The 19,575-nt window shown below is 39.7% G+C and overlaps 1 long non-coding RNA gene across 1 annotated transcript in view; it reads left to right on the top strand.

Moving 5' to 3' along the window:
- LOC142047270 (uncharacterized) overlaps positions 1-19,575 on the top strand; it is a 63,887-nt gene that overhangs the window by 14,528 nt on the left and 29,784 nt on the right. The window contains exon 2 of the long non-coding RNA XR_012656461.1: positions 642-783. This is a non-coding gene — a long non-coding RNA (uncharacterized LOC142047270). The remainder of the gene's footprint in view (positions 1-641; positions 784-19,575) is intronic.

Below are 19,575 nucleotides of genomic sequence, written 5' to 3' on the forward strand. Positions count from 1 at the left end.
GAAACACATCTTATACCTGTGTATACATGTGTACCTCACACATGCATCTTGTGTGTTCACACTTCTCCATACCACTAGTTACACATGAACACACTAATCATTTCTTTGTTCTGCATAGGTCTATTCTCCTGAAAATTGTGGCATTTGGAATCAGTAGAACCAATGGGCCAAATTCTCTTCTCAGTTACACCCATGTAGACTTACAGATGTCAATAAGTTTTCATGAGTGTAACTGAGGAAAGAATTTGGCCCCAAATACTCAATGACCTGATACAGTGAACATCTATGGTTAGTGGCAATTGTCCATTTTCTAATCAAACATTTACAAACTTACTCTAAAATAAAAATACATTTCCTTTTCTAAAGAGAGCTGAGTTAAAACAAGTGAGATTCAACTACAGACAGACTTGGAGTAGGAAACTCAAAAAGCCCCTAAGTCCCATTTTGAAAAGCAGAAAGTCTTGGCTCTTGTTGAAGGAGAGTGAGCTGACAGCAGCTCCAAACTCATCTCTGGCTTTCTGTACTCTACAGCATCAGTGTCCCAACCCTAAACCTGTTCACTTAAGACCAGGATGATAGGTGCATGGTGGTTCTTAAACTGTAGCACTGAGGTATTTCCAACTCTTTTACATCTCTGTTAGGAATTCCTGGGGACCCAGCTGAATTGATGGAGGAATGATGCGCTGATGCTTGTTTTCTGAGGAGGAGGTGATGATGATGAGATATAGTTTTTTATATACTACTTCTTTTCATCAGCACACCTTGAAGCACTTTACCAAGAAGGTCAGTATTGCTATCCCCCTTTTGCAGATAGGGGAACTATGGCACAGGGATATCAAGTGACTTGTGCAAGGTCACCCTGCGGGTCAGTGGCAGAGCAAGGAATAGACTCAGGTCTCCTGAGTCCCAGTCCAGTGCTCTAAACACTAAGCTACACTGGCTCTAGCTAGGGCTGCTTCACATAATACAGCCAAACGTGCAGCCGCAGGGCTTCCCACCAAGTAGGAATGATAGCTAGTGAGATATTTACCACTCAATGCCAGTGCCACCTGGTGTGGTGAACATGCTGATTCATGAGACCTCTGTGGAGATTTCTTGAAAACCTTCAGGGGGAGAATACACACACTAGTTCTAGACATATTAGTTGAGGACATATATTCGTTCCACTGTATGAAACCTCAGCCTTCCCCCCCTCCCCAGCTAGTATGGCAGAGCTGTCTGAGGTAAGATGGAGTGAATATAGTTATACATTGACTTTTGGACCTTGTGTATGGGTGACAAACTGGAAAGCTTTGCAGCAGGTCCAGAGTTGTTCGAACTGGCCCTGAAAAGATTATTCCAGACTCCCAAATCAATCAGGATTGATAGGTAGTCTTTTCTCTGTTCAGTTCCCCCCTTGTTGCTTTGACTATTGATTTAAATTTTCCATCTGCTATAGGTAGAGCCCTAAAAAAACATGTCACAGACAGTGAAATCTGGTCTCCCCAATGAAATCTGGTCTTTTGTGTATTTTTATTCTATATTATACTGTAAGGTAAAAGTATACAAAAGTGCATAGTGTTTCTCAAACTGGGGGTCCTGACCCAAAAGGGACTGCAGGCTATTGAAGGGGTTGCGATATTACCATCTTTACTTCCGCACTGCCTTCAGAACTGGGTGGCCACAGAGCAGAGGTTACTGGCCATTGGCCAGGTGCCCATCTCTGAAGGCAGCACTGCAGAAGTAAGGATGGCATGGTATTGTGTATCGCCGCCCTTTCTTCTGAGCTGCTGTTGGTGGCAGCACTGCCTTCAGAGCTGGGTGTCCAGACAGCTGCTTTCTGGCTGCCCAGTGCTGAAGGCAGCGCAGAAGCAAGGATAGCAATACTCTGACCCCCACCTCCACACACAATAACTTTGCAACCTCCTCTTGAGTAGGGACCCCCAATTGGAGAAATGCTGACTTAAGGGCTTTACATGTTTTGTTTTTTGCTGGTTTTTAAATACATATTCATGCTTTGTTACAACACCATGAAATTTATGATTTACATATGACACCATGAAATTCAAGACTTTTTAAAAATTCTATGACTGTGAATCTACAAAAGTGGACCATGAATTTAGTAGGGCCCTAGTTATAGGATCCAGCTGCGCAAGGTGCAATCTTGTGAAAATTGAAGCAACTGAAAATGAAACCCACTGGTATGTATGTACCTTGCTACTGCCTCAGATTAAACAAATCCACTTTTTTCAGTCTTTCCTTGTAGGTCATGTTTTCTAGCCCTTTTAATAATTTTTGTTGCTCTCCTCTGGACTTTCTCCAATTTGTCCACATTTTTCCTAAAATGTGGAGCCTCGAACTGGACACAATACTCCAGTCAACACCTTTGCTAATACAGCCCCAAGTGTGTTATTTTTTTTTCCATCCGTGTTACACTGTTGACTCATTTAGCTTGTGATCTAATATGACCCTCAGAACCTTTTCTGCAGTGAAAATCTGGGAGTGGAGGGCTGTGTCACTGCCCTGTTTAGTGGCGTATGGTTCTTCAGTTAACCATATTGCATTAAGGGAAAAACTCTTTTCATCTGCAGTGTAGATCTGTTGTTTGTTCTCTTTTTGTTGCACATATTAAACAAATGTATAATGTGCTTTGGAGCTCTGCTTTCCATCTGGGTGATTCACAGTGTGGATCAGAGGGGAAAACTTTGCCTTTATGTAATAATAGAGTGAATAGTCTTAGATACAGACTTAGCCTTTGAAGGCACCTTAGACTCATATATTTATTAAAATGTTGATTTCCCATATTTTCATTAATCAACAATACAATTATGTATTTATATATAATTTGACCTCTTTATCCAAAAGGATTTTGTTGATCTCTTCATTTGACCGGCAATATGACCTGCTATATAGGCATTAGGGACTGATTTCCAAGACTGCTCACGTTTTTCTTGCTCCCAACTTAGGTGTACAAATGGCCTGGGGTAGTGACATGTACAATGTTACTGGTTGGTTGTAAGGGTAAAAATAGAGATAGTGGTAAAAATTTATTATATTTAGACTTCATATAATATGTTCACATTGGTCTGAATACTGATAATCTGCTCCCCAGCTTTACTTCTAGTTCATTACTGTGTCTTTAAGGAAGCCCAAACTCATTAGCACATTTTTAATAGCATTGAAACACCACCAATGGTGGTAAGTATAATAAAATATGTTTTTTAAAGAGGGACATTCGATTAATAAATTACAAAATATTTCAAATCAGGTGAATGATGGCAGATGTAGAGCAATTTAAAAACTTCTTACTCAAACACCAAATCCTCTTTTTCAGTATGTATTATATATGATTCAACATCTCTCCAATAGTTTTCAGCATTTGGAGGGAAATTTAACTGAGAAATTATGCTGAAATTTTAATACTTACAAAATTGTGCTTTTTATGCCAGTTATGATGGAGTTGTCTCTTGAAGCTTAATTCTTTGAATTCATGTCTGATGGCAATGTTTAATGTCTGTGAGAACCAGGGAGAATTTCATGAGGTATTGTAGATGACACCAAAATCTGGAATGATGGAGGATACTGAGTTTAAGAGAAGAGCTGGGCAGGGCAATTTTCTCTCCATCCTTTGATGCTCTCAGCTCTAAATAGTAATCCTCTCTCTTTTCCCTCAGTTCTACTGAATATGACGAAGTTCAGGCTTGTGTAATGGCTTTTAGATTAAATTCGATATCCACACCCAACCTAAGTGGATCACTCTGCATGATATTACTGTAATTTAATTAAACTTGTCATTACAGTAGGGCATATACTGAGAATAACTGAAATGAAATTCGTTTAGGAAATCTAAAGATACAAAGCAGGAAGTTAAATATTTGTATCCTTCACCTATTAAAATAATGGCAATTCTCTTTTTCACATTTTTTAAAATAGTTAATGTGTTCCTCCTTTTGTTTTTAATGTATAAGAAAATCAGTTGGAGGACACCTAATCTTTGTGCTAATCTAGAAGTTTTTATCTTAAAATGGGAAACACTCTTTGATCCTGTTTCATGTATAAGGAGCAAATGCGCTCCTGTTGAAACGTTAGGAATCCTTTTCAATTTTTATATATTCTTTTTCAGTCTATAAATAGTATTTTGTTTAAATACCATTTAACAAATACTTTCTTTGTTTTGTAAATTTGATTGTAATTCCTGTTCTAAATGAAAATTATTATTATAATAATATCTAATGGACTCCATGCCAGGCAGTCCAATTGTTTACTTTCATATGTGAATAATGGTCAGACAGTGAAAAAATGTTTTCTAATTTATGTGTTTTCAGTCCCTTTCTAAAGACATTTAAAACCAGACTTGGCAAAGACTAGAAAACTTACTGTAGGGAGTAATTCTGCATTAGTGGTTGGAGAAGATAGACTAAATGTCTTAATTCTCTCCCAATCCCCCTCAAGTTCTGTGATTCTCTGGTGTAGTTTCTAAATGTTATTGGATATATTATTTATTTACGTTATGTATTGACTGAAATGGATTGTCATTGTCTTGATTTGGAGACGCACAGCATATGACTCATTAGATTTTAAGACCAGAAGGGATCATCCAGTCTGATCTGCTGCATAGCCCAGGCCATATAATTCTGCCTAGTAATTCCTGAATAAAAGCCATGAATTCTAATTGAACTGGATCAGATATTTCAGAAAGACATCCAATCTTGATTTAAAGTCTCAGTGCATTGCCCAAGACTGAGTCACTAGTGCACACAATAGTAGCTTTTGTCACATAAGCAGTATCTCTGTGGTCAGAGTGAGTTGAGGCAGCTCTCTTATCTTCTGTTACAAAAAGAGTGTGTATAAGTGTACAGTTACCTTTTGTAGTCAAAAGGAAGGGGTCGCATCTGTTCATATTGGAAATCTTGCTCAGGTACACCTTACCTAACTGATAAGTGCTTAAGGGCCTTAGACTTCCTGGTGAATAGTTCTGTGCATGTAATACACATATTCAACGCTGCGGAGGAATTCCACAAAACCTAAAGAGAGACATACTAGATGTGGGATTTTTTTTAAATGCCTGTATGCTCCTTTAGGTGCTCTTGAAAATGCCACCATAGGTGGGAGATCTGTGTGCATATGAAGCTATTTGTTTAACGCCATTTTCTTAAAAGGAGACCTAGTTAGGTTTAATTTTGCCTCTGGGTCCATGCAGGTAGACCTTATGGCCTTGCAGATCCCCATTGACTAATGGGACTGTGTGTGTGTGTGTGTGTGTGTGTGTGTGGATCAGATTACAGCATCAGGGCCTAATTAGTAAGCCGCTACTGTTCTCTTACATTTGATTCTTCAGCTATTTTACACAATTAAATTATCTTTAACACCCAAGAGTGCAAGTATAAGCAAGTGTCTTCTGTCTCTTTTAGCATCATTGGGTGGGACAATTGTTAAATTACATACTTGGTTTCATATTTTAAGTGAGATTATTTAAGACAGATACTCAGCTCTTGTAAAGTGGTAGGTCATTAATCTTTTGAGAGCCATTCACACAGTCTTTGCAAACACACATGAGCTTTGAGGATAACCTAGTTTCAATAGCGGAGCCTGGTAGCCAGCAAGCAGGTGCTTGGGGTGGCCAATGGAGAGAGGCGGCACATCCGGGTCTTCGATGGCGAATCCCTCACTCCCTCTCGGAGAAGGGCCAGTTGCCAAATTGCTGCCGAAGACTGAAGTGGCAGCTGTAGAGCTGCAGATCACGATCACAACTCTTTTATTTTTCTTCTTTTTGCTGCTCGGGGTGGCAAAAACCCTGGAGCCGGCCCTGCTGGTAGCTCTTGCTGTAAGCGTATGATGTTAGTCAAAACAGAATGATGGTCTGCTATTAAATACTAATGCTTCTGAAGTTGGATTGTTGTTAAAAATCTGTGTAAAATAGATGGCTTTCTCAGGCCTCAACTAAAATGAAATTACCAAAAATATTGTATTTTCATGATAGATGGAAAGTGCTAGGATCTAAGGTAAGGTGCCATGGGGGGACGGAGGGGACTTGAGTACTGCATTTTACAACATCTCTTAGGAAAGTTTTTCACTGATTATGTCATAAAATTGAAACCCTATAAATTACAATACTGATTTTTTTTTTTAGTCTAACTTATACTTCTGTCTGCTTCCTTTATAAACTCATGGGATTACAGCCATGTTATAAAGTAGGCTTCTGCATAGCTATATCATGCATCTGTAAGCTCTTCCATTATTTAATAATGTGTGAATTTTTGCAAACATCTGTTTTAGGCAAGAGCCATGTCTTCAATTCAAGAAGGCTAGAGTCTTGCACTGGGCAGCAAATAGCAGGTGTAAAATTAATTTCCCCTTTGGTAGACTATTTTCCTTTTGATTGGAAGACAAAATAAAGCAACCAAGGGTCTTTTTTGTTAGCACAAACCTAATTATTTGAGACCTCTAAAACCTTAAAAGCTATTGTGTCAATGTTTTGTTTGTCATAAAATGTTTTTAAAATGTCAGTCACAAATAAAGCAGACTTAAAGTTCTTAATTTATTAGGTGGTCTGGCTAGCAACTTTTATATGGATGCTACCCCAAGTCGAGCTCATCAACTGACCATTAGTGTTGCAGCTCACTCACTTTGGCTCAAAGCTGTGGGTGTTTCCATTTGAGAAACAACTAGAGCTGGAAACTTGTGGACCTTTTTTTTTTTTTTTTTTTGGCAGGACATGATCCTTCCTCCTTCTGATGACTGTTTACCTCTCTCCTACCCTTGGAGAAAAATATGCATTTGCTCCTTTGCTGCATAGGGAGGCTATTTTCCCTAACTTGTGAGGTTTAACAGTCTCATTCACAATCCAGAAGTCTCTTGAAAGTATTTGGCCTCAGAAGCAGCAATGGATTAAGGGCAACTATATGAATGAAGGGCCAGAACAGGATGAGGGCTTCACACTTGTAAAAGGGTCTCCAGTGCACAGCATTTCTCTTGTGCACCTGAATGTCATGCAGTCAACAAAAGCCTCTTCTAGGTTTATTATTTCCATGATCAAAGAGTTGTGTATCCCCACTGTCTTCAAAAAACTAGTCACTTACAAAATCTGTGCTTGCCGAAGGGCTGATCCAAAGGGGATGCTTTCTCTCACTTGAATGTGAAGGAAGCTCACACCTGTGTGGCCAGTACCTCCTGCTGCTTAGGTAGAACCCAAAAGGATGCCCTCAGATTATTTGGATATTAGTTATACCACACACAGCAGTTTAAAGCAATAAAAGGATAGGGAATGAACCCCATGAGAAACCAGATCCTAGTCTTTTTATAAAAAGATGATTTGAATGTTCCAGACCAGCTCCTATGGCATCAGGGGCCCAGTGGAAGTTGTATACTGCTTGGATAGATGCTCAACCTGCTGTCCTCATTACTGAGGCCCACAAGAAGAGTTTCTGGAATCAGAGCTTGGTTTCTTTCTCTAGAATGTAAGGACTAAAGAGATGGTCCATGGTGCCTCCACCTGTCCTCCTTAAGCCTGCAGCAAGGCAGGCTGGAAAATGTAGGGCACCATGATAGTTACCTTTGTGGCATATTTGTGGTGAGGCCTGCTGGGGATAAAAGGGCTGAAGGCTTTTCCATACAAACAGCTCCCTCTTCACAGACTCAGGAGAGCTAGAAGGAGGAAGATTTCAGGAAGAATTTATTGGAAGCAGTAGAGTTTTAAGAACTGAGTGAAACAGTGGCTTTCTCAAACCCATCACAGTAGGTTTCCTACTTTTATTTTAATTCTAGATCTTCTTTTTCTAAGAGAGACAAGTGGGTGAAGTAATATCTTATATTGGACCAACTACTGTTGGTGAAAGAGACCAAGCTTTCTTCAGCTCTTCTTCAGCTGGTCTCCCTCATATCCTAGCTACCACAACACTCCAAATCTCAATTTTATAAACACTTGCCTTGTTTGTTTTTTAAACATATCTCCACTTGAGTAGGAGGACTGCAGCCTTTGTGGGAAGCAAAACCCTTTTAATTTGCACCAAAATCCCCATCTCTTCACTCCATGTTTGGGGGCATTGTGGAATATCTGACAGCCAAGCAACACACAGCCCATTTATTGTTATGAGGGAAATAGCCTCATCAGTGTTAGCAGAAAGGCAGCTTGAGAGGCTATTGTAAATAGTTTATCCCAGTCCTAGTGAAATAGGTAATGCCTGCCTTACTACCAATACGTCAGTGCCAGTGATTCTGACTTTTTCCTGTAGGTAGGATTAATGTGTGCTCTTTGAAATGAAGAAATCCAGCTAAAAGTTTTACAATCCTACAAAAGTCCCAGTCAAGCTCAGTTGCCTGAATTCTGAAAGTTGTTGAAAATGACATTTTCCTGTTTTTGTTTCCTTGAATTAAAATGAGGAAGTGTTTTTACAGTAGCCCTTTAGTATTTTTACTGATGAATTTATTTAACGCTTTATATTGCTAACCCAGTGCCCTAAACACAATGCTTTGTTTTAAAACTTGGGGCTTGAGTCTCATTTACACCAGGGCAGTGTAAAAGGACCTCAAAGTGCATGTGTTTATAATTTATGCCTACTTTAAGACCTCCTTACACTGACAGAGTGGAGTAAATAGGAATCGGGTCCTTGAGCTGTCCTTGGTGGATAAGATAGTATTCGTGTTTCTTTTTTCCCTTTTCACGTATTTTAAATTTTGCCTTTCTGCCTGCTAAACATTAACTTTAGTGTCAACAAAAACTGTCAAAGTGATAGGGTGTAGATCCTACAGAAACCTGAATGCTTCCATTGTTTTTCTTTGACATTGGACAATATGTAATATAGCATCAAGGCGGTTAGCAGCAAGAGCAGGTGAATTCTGAAGAAAGAAATGAAATGAGGCCATTTTCAAGCATGTTCCTCACCTGAAATGAAAAAAACACGATTGCGTGATGAGACAGTAAACTGCCATGGAAATTGTTGTGAAACTGATGACATAGGTCCCATTTTCATGCACCTAATTTATTTTAAATAAATTATTATGAATGATAAAATGGAAAGACGGGAGAAAAGATGTTCCATCCTGGGAATCTGTTGAGTGATTCTATCTACTCTGGCATCACTCGGAGATGAGTCTGCAGCACTTTACAGTCAGTAGTGTTGAAGGCTGTTGAAAGAGCTGAAATACGAGTAGTTGGAGATTGGCAGGACAAGAACATTTAAAAAGTCAAGATGTTTAGAGAATTAATTTAGAGTGGAGGAAATCATCAGACTGTCTTCAAAGGGGTGCTCAGCCGTTTGCAGAAATAAAGGAAGCAAAACTGGGAGGAGAGTCAAGGCTGAGGATTAGAAGAGTGGAGAGTGAGATTGGGAACAAAGGACAGAGTAGAGAATATGAGTTTGAAGGAAGCAAAGACTGTGAAGGAAAGAGGAGTCAGAGGTTAATGGACTGGAAATATCTGAATTATTGAGCACGTGATATGCAGAAGGGAGAGCGGGAGAGGACTATTGAAGTAATACTAGTTGGAGAAGGAACTCAGAGAGGCTATGAGAGAGAGCTCAGAAAGCAGTAAAAAGGCAGTGACGGACTGTGAAGAACTGGACTAAAGTTGGTGCCTGAATGAAGAATTTAATGAATAATCCAGATGAAACAAAATCAAGGGGCTGAGTTGTGGAAATTGAAGTCATCCAGGTTAGGGTAGTGGGAGGGACTGAGGTGAAATACCTGCCACTTTGCCATTGTCACCTCTGCCCAACCCCAAGTCTCTCTGAAATAAGAACCTTGATTACACAATTCAAAGCACTTGGAGTAGTATGAGAGGTAGACAGACAAAATATATAAAACAGGAGACTAGCCAGACTTCTTAGAGAGAGAAATGTGAATCCACCTTGAATTAAAATGCATTTAAGTTTTAACATACACACTGGCTTCGACGCCATCAGATCTCTGTACAGTAACCCTCATAGTCCCAGATCAGTGACAGCGCTGCCAAATAAGCAATGCAGAAGTGGTACAAAGATTTATTTATTTATTTATTTATTTATTGGTAGGTTCTGACTGAGCTCATGGCAAGGCATTCAGTTAGGTCATGTTCCATCTGACACACATGGAAATTTGTTGTTGATTTAAAGGGGAACAATGGTAGGGTCTGTCGATGCCTGTGATGCCAGCTCTGTGACTGGGCTTTTCCAATGACTATTCAGAGATATTTGGGCTCAGATTCCCACTGGGAAGATGGACGGTGTTGGCAGGAGTAGTACTCTTTCAAATGTTTCCTGTGGGCTAAATCCAGTCTCCTCATATACTCAACCAGAGTAACCAGTCTGCTGCCTGACTGCCAAATCTCACTGCAAAGGGGAGTCCCCATAGGACTTGACTCTGGTATGTAGGGGTTCTCCACTGTAAGCAAGGGCTCTCTAAATCCCTTTTGGTCCTCTATTTGCCCCCACTGTGAACTGGGACCATAGTGGTTCTGTCATGTCTGACATCTTCCTCTGCCATACAGAGTGAAGGGGAATTGCCCCAGGGAATAAAACAAAACAGGTCTTTGAGGCCATTCAGTGACATGGAAATTGTCGTCAAGTCAATGGGCCTGATTCTTCAATCTCCTGTAGAAAGTGGGTGTGTAGGAGGGTGCTGCTGCAAAGGCAGCTAATTGGGGCTGGCTGAGCAGGGCTAATCAGTTAAAATGGATTGGGGCTGGAGAGAAGCCTGGTGCCTGGCCTCTGAACGGGCTGCACCTGCAGGCCTGCAGGCTCAAGGGCCATAAAGGCTGGCTGGCAGCCAGAGAAAGGGGGGAAGAGAACAGCCAGAGGCATGGCAGTCTCCAGGCTGGGGTAGACTCTCTGTAAAGGGAAGATGAGTGAAAACCTGTACAGCTGTAAATAGAATCGCTGGTGGTGGGAACTGTGAGAGAATAAAAAGCCACGGATGTTGCATCCAGGAGGCTCAGAGTCCTTTACTGAGACAGCGAAGGGCTGCAGCAAGGGGGCCTGAGGAAGGGGCCTGGTTACAGGGTGCAAAATGCTACTTTTGTGATTTGGCCATGTTTAACAAGGCAGTGGAGAATCGGACCCAGTGTCATGGTAAAATAAACAACACTGATCAAAGGGAAATAACCATTTTTAACATTATTATCAGGACCCTTTCTATGAAGTGGAATTGATTGTGGACTCAGTCATTATGCTGGGCAAAAATTTTCAGAAGCATCTAAGTCCCATTTTCCAAAAGCAATATAAGAATTTAAGTCATTAAGTCCCATTTTCAAAAGTGAGACTTAGATGCCTAAATCACTTAAATTATTTTGAAAATGTTACCCTTCACCTTTTTAAATGTGTTTAGGACTATTTTAAAATGAATTGTCATCTCCCCAACACATCCAAAGCAGTCCATTTTTCTGACAGGATTATCCTCCTCTAGACCTCATCTCAGTCACAGCAGTCTTCTGTGACCATTGCACTGGCATCCTTGCACTGTAAGCCATGACTATTTGATACTGACGTGCTCTTGTAGTGTCTGACACACACACACACAGAGCAGATACAGCAGGTTAACAGTTTACAGTGTTCTTGGAGCATTTTTAAAACATAGCTTGCAGGTAAGGAGAGGAAGGAATCTGAATTTTCAGAAGTATTTTCATTGCCAATAGTTCATGTATACAGTCATGGAATGTTTATCTGAACTAAGGCACCATATGTACTTAAGGTATAGGACTAGATTCTACCATGAGTAATGCGTTCCCTTTGAACTCTTATAGATAAACCCTTTACTTCACGCCATCACGTATTAACTTATGCATCATATGTAACTTAGGAACTGTTGAAAATGGATTGGGAAGTTTTTAAAACAATTTATGGGTATTGGTGCTGCTGTGAGCAGGGGATATTTTTCTTTCTTTGGGGGGAGGGATAGCTCAGTGGTCTGTGCATTGGCCTGCTAAACCCAGGGTTGTGAGTTCAATCATTGAGGGGGCCATTTAGGGATCTGGGGCAAAAATCTGTCTGGGGATTGGTCCTGCTTTGAGCAGGGGGATGGACTAGATGATCTCTTGAGGTCCCTTCCAACCCTGATATTCTATGATTTAAATTCTGCCAAGCCTGTTTATGAAATTTTAGTCATGGAATATCTTGCTCTAGGTTACTATGTGTTGTCATGAACATAGCTCCAGTTGCTTGATTTATTTCTTTCCAATAATGACCTAATTGTGAATTCTCAAGGGGAAATTGCATGAAATGCGCTAAATGGATGTCACTTCCATAAAACTGAAAAGACACCTGCGTTTAGATGGAGCAGTCATTGGCAGGTCATTTGAAGGGAGCTTGTGATATAGATGTCTGAACGGGGACTGAGATGAGGAAGATGCAAGGACTTCTGATATTCACATTCCCCATTTACTGGGTAACAAAAGAATATCTGGTTAACGTGCAACAGAAAAACACATGTGCTATTGCTGGGTGCAGTGCAAGGTTTCTTTTGAGGGTTGTGTTGAATAATCATATTTCTGAGAATCTGTTTTCTTTATTTCTAGTAATGTACTGTGAATAAGACTTAGTGGATCTTTGTTTTTACCTGTTTAATATCAAGAAAATATTCCCTTTTCAATAAAGCTGATAGTTTTGTGTGTGTGAGGAAAAAGGTGCATTAATATGCATTAGCCTCTGATAGTTAGGTTTTGGATGATAGGTCAATGGAATTGCATCTTGGATCTTTTATTTCAATTCAGTCTTGAAAACCAGGTCCACAGTCCTCTGTGCTGTGAAGTGCTGAAATCTGACTAGTGCAACATTGGTTTGACACTAATAAGCTTCATCTACATTCACTTCATCTATATTCACTACAATATATCGTCCAACTTTCTGGGTGGGATACGTCACATCAGCAAAAGTCCAGCTCATTTAATTGAAAATAAATACAGTAAGATTCATCTTGTCTTAAAGCAGGTTTATGATTCATAACTAGCATAAAACATTACTGGCATTCAAAGTATATTGTGATATTCTAATTGATCTTTCATTCCACTGCTCAGAATTACACCAGTCCTTTAACCAGGGAACTGAGAGTACAGATAATTTAAACTTTTGTGGAAGATAGTCTCTCTCAATTTTATGTATTTGTTAGGACAAAGCTAGTGCTTTGTTCTGTTGCAGTGCAGTAAGTAATGAACATTTCACGTGGTGCTACAGTTTCAACTTTCATCTGTATCCAAGAGTAAATGCCATCAAAATCTTATTGTCTCCTAAAGCCAAAAACAACATTTCTATCCTTAATTCCCACCATCGTTAATGCAGTCTTTATTGTATTATACATATCAAAGGAAGTGTAACAACACTGCATAGTCATCCACAGTACATGAAACAAAATACGAGACAAAATAAAGAGTACACTTCAGTTAATGAGCCTCTTCTGGGGTAAGCCTTCCAAAATGGAGGAGTAATTTCATATTGAAAAGGAGGAAACAATACATTAGAACATCAGTCTAACAGACATTCTAGCAAAGACCTTCATTATTAACTTAACAGAATTCAATTTTTTATTTTTTATAATTTCAACAGAAAATATCTGATTGTTAAGCATTTTTTCAATGTTAATCTATTTTTTTCACACCGTTATGGTTCCTAAGCATTTTTCTATTTTTCTGTGTAAATTTTCACAGTTATAGGAAATTGGGAGGGGGTATCAGACAATTGCTAATAACAATTGACACTGAGATTTAAGAAATTAAAGATTTATAATAATTAAAACACAAATTGTCAACATCACATTCAAAATATACAAAGTAAATATCCTTAAATAAAATTCTGATTCTCAGGAAGCATTTTTTTCATTCTATATGTGTACATTTTGATTATTAATGGAAATATATTTTTGTTCATGTAGGGTGAAATCCGTGCTTACTGACATTTACCAATTAAAAATCTGGTCTTTCCAAGCCTAACTATTAATTTCCAAACTCCTACAGAGAAGAGAGATTGTAGACTCCTAAGACATTTAAGTGTTACCAGGAATAAAAGGGTTCTTCTGCCCACATCTTTCTTTCTTTCTTTCTTTTTCTTTTTAATTTCCAAAGCAGGCATAGCATTTGTAAAGTTACTTGTTAACTTAAGTTCCAGTATCTAAGTTGACTCCCCGTTTTCAGTTTATTGTAACTTTGTCAAAGTTATTTCGTTTGGTCTGAAATTTTTCATCCTTTCATCATTGCTCAGGGGTTATTTTTATTTACGAAGTCTGAGCAAAATTGGATTAGCTGTTTTTGGTGTAATCATACATCGGAGAAATAAGTTTTCCATTATTTTTCTGATCAGAAATTTAGTGCATGGCTAACTCCTATAGATGACACTAGAAACCTCTATCTTGTCTTGTCTTATCACATTAATAGCTAATGAAAGTATTTAAAGAAAGGGGATAACGTACATTTGTAGTAAATTTGTTTGGGATATGTGGGTTTTTTGGTTTTTGTCTCGTTTGATCTGAAAGAATCTAAAGTTTGAAACAATCTGAAGTTTTTGAGACGGTGTAATATTTTTAGTTGTTGGGAAATTTTGAGATGGTCTCAAATTCATTAGGCTTTTGCATGTAGGATGTGATGTGTTTGAGTATATGCCTTTTATTTTTTTTTAAATGACATTGTAGCAAAAAGGAAATATTAAGGTTCAGAGGGCTCAGAATTTGCGCGAGAGGGAATTTCATTGAAGAAGTGTCAAACTGAAGAACTCTAAATCAAAGAAACGACAAAAACTGAACAGCTGATACTGTGTAGTTTCTTTTTTTTCTTTTCTTTTCTTTTCTTTTTTTTTTTAAGAAAACGTATACTCTAAGCCAAAGCAATTATACAGTGCATTATCCAAGTTGGGAAACCAAGCACGCTAAACCAAGAATTGCAGAGAGATGGTTGGATATTTAATCAAACGTCTCCCCTTTTGCATAGGCCTTGAAAATATGAGAACTCTTTATATAATTTTAGATCACTTTTAAAATACATTATATAATATTAGATAAGATTTTTGTGTGAGAGACTTGACATGATACACACATCTGTGTAATAGACACTGTGTTTAAACTGCTAAGGTGACAGTTTAGGCGATGGAATTCCATGGACTTCCAATTTCTCTCTAAGGCTTGTGTCTGTACTGAGATCCCAGAATTTACGCTAGGTAGTTAAACAGAATGATTATGTACACAGTGAGAGTTCAACAGTATAGGACTGATGCTGTAGGATTGCTTTTATAGGTATTTCTCTGTCTGAATTGATTTTTCTTTTGGTCTACGTGTGTATGTGGCGTTTACATAATGTTGGTTTTTGGTATGTGCTTTTGATTGATCACCAAAGCTGTTTTTTCATGTACTATAGCAAATTACTATTGATGCACTGTTTCAGAAACCACTGTGCTGAGAGAGAGAGAGATTCTACTCCTACAAAGTGCTTTTGCTTTCTGACTTCAGGGTTTGATTTTGCTCAGGAGTAGCTATTCAAAATTGTATGCAGCTTTCTATCTGTGGATTTGTGCTTATAATTTTCTCCCTTTCTCTAAACTGCAGTTGAGGCAAATGAAAGATGTGCATGGCATGGAAGAGAAAATGCTAGGATCAGGAGGCTTAGAAAATGTGATGATTTATTTATTTTTTTTTAAAGAGGGGAGAGGGGAAATAAACACTTAATGCCTCATTAGGTGGTTCAAGTAACTACATTACATTAATTTCCTAGTGAGTGTTTCAGGATTTTCCTTCACATTATCGCTTTTTAGCCACCCATTGGATGAAAAACTTATGTTTGAGAAATATTCTAGTATTATTCTGATGGCCTCCATATAGTGCTATGTTTTACACGCATACCACTCCTCCTTATCCTGCTCCCAATTCTTTCTCAGGTCTTGGAAAATTTCTGTCCTAAGCAGTAATTCAATTGATGGTTAGACAGAAGCTGAGGGGCATTAGGGGCTAACATGTTGGTTACTTCTGGTTTGCCAGCTGATCCCCCAACAATTTGCACTTTTGAATCTTACATCTACAAGAAAACAAAAAATCTGTCAATTTGTTTAATAAGAGACATTTGTTACTCAGTTTCATTCAACATGGCAACAGCTTTATTTTCCATTCTTTGTCTGCATCCTTTTTTATCCAAGTTCTTGAAGGTATTTGCTCATAATAGGATGGGGGTCAGGGCTTTTGAATGTGGTGTATGTTTTGGCAGCTAAGTTTACCCTAAGAAAAATGGACAAATATATTTGAAGATGAAGTAGCATGGTTGCAGCATGGTAAACTATTATGTAGAGTTGCTGATTCAAAAGCACACTTGGCATACTTGCTCCATGGAAGAGGAAAGGGCTTCTCTATTCAAGGGTTGCAGTATTATGCCAGTGAGTTTTCTAGTTCTCTGGACTGAGGGTGGATAATAAGAATAGGAATGGCTAAGGATATCCTCATTACTTGCAGGTTATTATTGATCACCTACTGCAGGACAATGATGTTATCTGGAGCTGCAGCCTGCGGGGAATAGAGTGGAGGGAGGGGAAAGTGGCATGAAATGAGTGGTACAGAAAAAAAACCCTCTTATAGACTAATAACTCTAATAAAGTAGCTCAATCTAGGCTCTTATAAGCAACTCTTGACCAATGACAACTTTAGATCATGATGTGCTTCTGGAAATATGAAAGATGGAAAGTATTAAAATATGTAAATTGAAGGACACAGCATAGTCACTAAGTCCACAAATACTTTAGCCATATATAATTAGACAAATTACGGTGGAGTGTGAAATACCAAAGGACAATGTATAAAATGCTTATCGCATCACCACATGAATAAATAAAATATAATCAGATTTCAATGATAATAACAATGCCTTCCATGTCTCCAGGCATGCTCATATAAATATACAAGCCAATCCTCAGCATCATTAGTGAAAGCATATGATAATAGGGGTTTGCATCCAAACGAAGGTGACAATCTCCTACCAGATGCAGAATGATAGAACTAAACTGGGTTTAATGCTGGAATACGATAGTCGATCACAGCAGCTGAGATCTAAAAATCACCTAATGTGCAGACCCAAGTATCCTAATGGCCTAATGCTATGGTATGAGTGCTATAATCAAAACTTGCGGTGAATCCGCCTTGTTTTTACAGACTTTGAATAACATGTTATCTTTAGGCCTGGTCTACGCTACGCGTTAAACAAACCGAATTAGCAGCGTTAAACCGAATTAACCCTGCCCTGTCCCTGAAGCCTTTATAATCGATATAAAGCTCTTAAAAACCGATTTCTGTAGCTCCTCCCCCAAGAGGAAGTAGTGGCGAATCAGTATTGCCATGTCAGATTAGGGTTTAGGTGGCCCCAATTCGATGTATTGGCCTCATTGGCGTATCCGCACATGCACCATATGTGACCGCTCCTGGAAAGCAATCCGAACTCGGATGCTCTGGCCAGTAGACAGGATAAGCCCCGTGAACTTTGAATTTTCGTCTTCCTGTTTGCCCAGCATGGAGCTTGACAGCATGGGTGCGATTGCAGTCCCAAATCCAAAAGCAGCTCCAGCATGGCACAACGGGAAGATAACTGATCTGATTCATCTATTGGAGAGACAAATCTGTTCTAGACCGAGCTCCGTTACAGAAACGAATCCAAAGCATGTGAAAAAATCTCCAGGTCTATGATACAGAGTCCACAAGCAGGGACTCAGCACAGTGTTGCGTGACAAGCGTAACAGAAAGCCATAAAGAATCAAAATGGACTGCTTATGGAGGGAGGGAGGGAAGACTGAGGTCTCCAGCTATCCACAGTCCCCGCAGTCTCTGTAAAGCATTTGCATTCTTGGCTGAGCTCCCAAGGCCTGAACGGATCAAAACATTGTCCGGGTGGTTAAGTAAGGGTTAAATCTCGTCAATTACGGCCACCCTCTCCCCCGTGAAAGAAAAGGGGGAAAAAAATCATTTCTCCCTTTTTAAATGTCACCGCACGTATTGTCTACTGCAGCGCTGCTGGTCGACGCGGTGGCTGTGGCGCTGAAGACAGCAGCTATCCCCTCCCCTTCCTTTCCGATGGCAGACAGTGCAAAGTGGTGGAAAACCGTCCTCATCATCCGTGAGTGCCTTGACTGGCCTTATGAGGTCGGCCCAAGGGCACCTGGCAAGTGGGAAAGACTCCTGGTCATTCCCAGCAGACGATGCAAAAGGATTGAAAACCATCCTCATACATGCGAACTGGGGGCTGAGCTCACAGCTCCCCACTTTGCCCATGTCTAATGAAGATTCAGTAAGTGCCTGGACTGTCATAGCAGTGGAGGACGCCTCCCTCATTTTAATCCAATAAAAAAGTCTGTGTTCTTATTCCTGCATTCTTTATTACTCATACACAAATGGGGGAACACTGCCACTAGTCCGCAGGAGGTTAGGGAGAAGGAGGGTAAGCAATGGGGTGGGGTTGTTGCAGGGCACCCCCTAGAATGGCATCATCATTCTCCTGCGGGATCTCTGGGCCTGACCTGGACGCTGTGCTTTGGTTCTCTAATACACTGCCCCATATTCTAGGGGACTGACTCTACTTTTAGACAAAATCATAAAGGAAAGGGAAGGACCTGGGTAGTCATTCCATTTTTGTCCATGTGCCCCCAGCTGACCTCGAGCGAAGCCAGCCAGGAGCTACCCATGACAGCAGCAGATGGTACAGAAGGACAGATACCGTCATCACCAATTTCCAATTGCAGACGTGCTAATAGCTGGTAACTTGTCCTCTTTAACTCTTGCAAAGGCAATGAATGCTGTGTGTATGGCAACTGCATGTACCGCGTCTGTCCAGCAGCATCCAGTACACATACGTTGACAATGACAAAGGCTAAACAGCTGCATGGTTGCCATGCTATGGGCATCTGCCAGGGCAATCCAGGGATAAAAAGGGTGCGAAATGATTGTCTGCCGTGGCTTTCTCACGGAGGAAAAGGATTGATGACGAATTTACCCAGAATCACCCCGACACTGTTTTTTTTGCAATACCATATGCATGGGATCTTCACCCAAATTCCAATGGGCGGTGGAAACTGTGGAAACTAGAATAGCTACAGGATAGCTACCCACAGTCCCTCCGCTCTGGAAATAGACGGTAGCCTCGGTACTATGATGCACAACCGCGCCTAAATAATGTGCTTAATGTGGCCGCGTGCACTTGTATTTTATACAATCTGTTTTAAAAAAACGGTTTATGTAAAATGCGGATATAATCCCATAGGTAGACATACCCTATGTTTTCTAGTACCGAAGTAACCAATGGTACAAAGCACCCAAAACCTTTTGTGTTGGATTTACTAAAGTTTGGAAGGTCAGGTTGTTTCTTCACATCTAATATCACTGTTAGAGGTGAAAGGTTTGGAAAATGACTCGTTTCTCATTTGAACCCAGGGACTCTAATCCAAATATTAAAATGTCTTCAAAAGCTAAGTTTCTCGACGAATGAAGCATATATTCTGTTTTCTGATTGACATAGTGAATAGGAGTCCACCAGTTTGTTAGGGAATTAGTCATATACAGAGGTATTGCTCATCGTAACATGTTTTTTAAACTATTAAGTACCAAAAAGGTATTAGGATAATACCCTGGCATTTCCTAGTTTCAATGTTTCTGTAGAGCTTGTTTCTTTTAAAGGTATGCCTG

The sequence above is a fragment of the Chelonoidis abingdonii genome, chromosome 9, assembly GCF_003597395.2.
Source record: "Chelonoidis abingdonii isolate Lonesome George chromosome 9, CheloAbing_2.0, whole genome shotgun sequence".
NCBI classification, from domain to species: domain Eukaryota; kingdom Metazoa; phylum Chordata; order Testudines; family Testudinidae; genus Chelonoidis; species Chelonoidis abingdonii.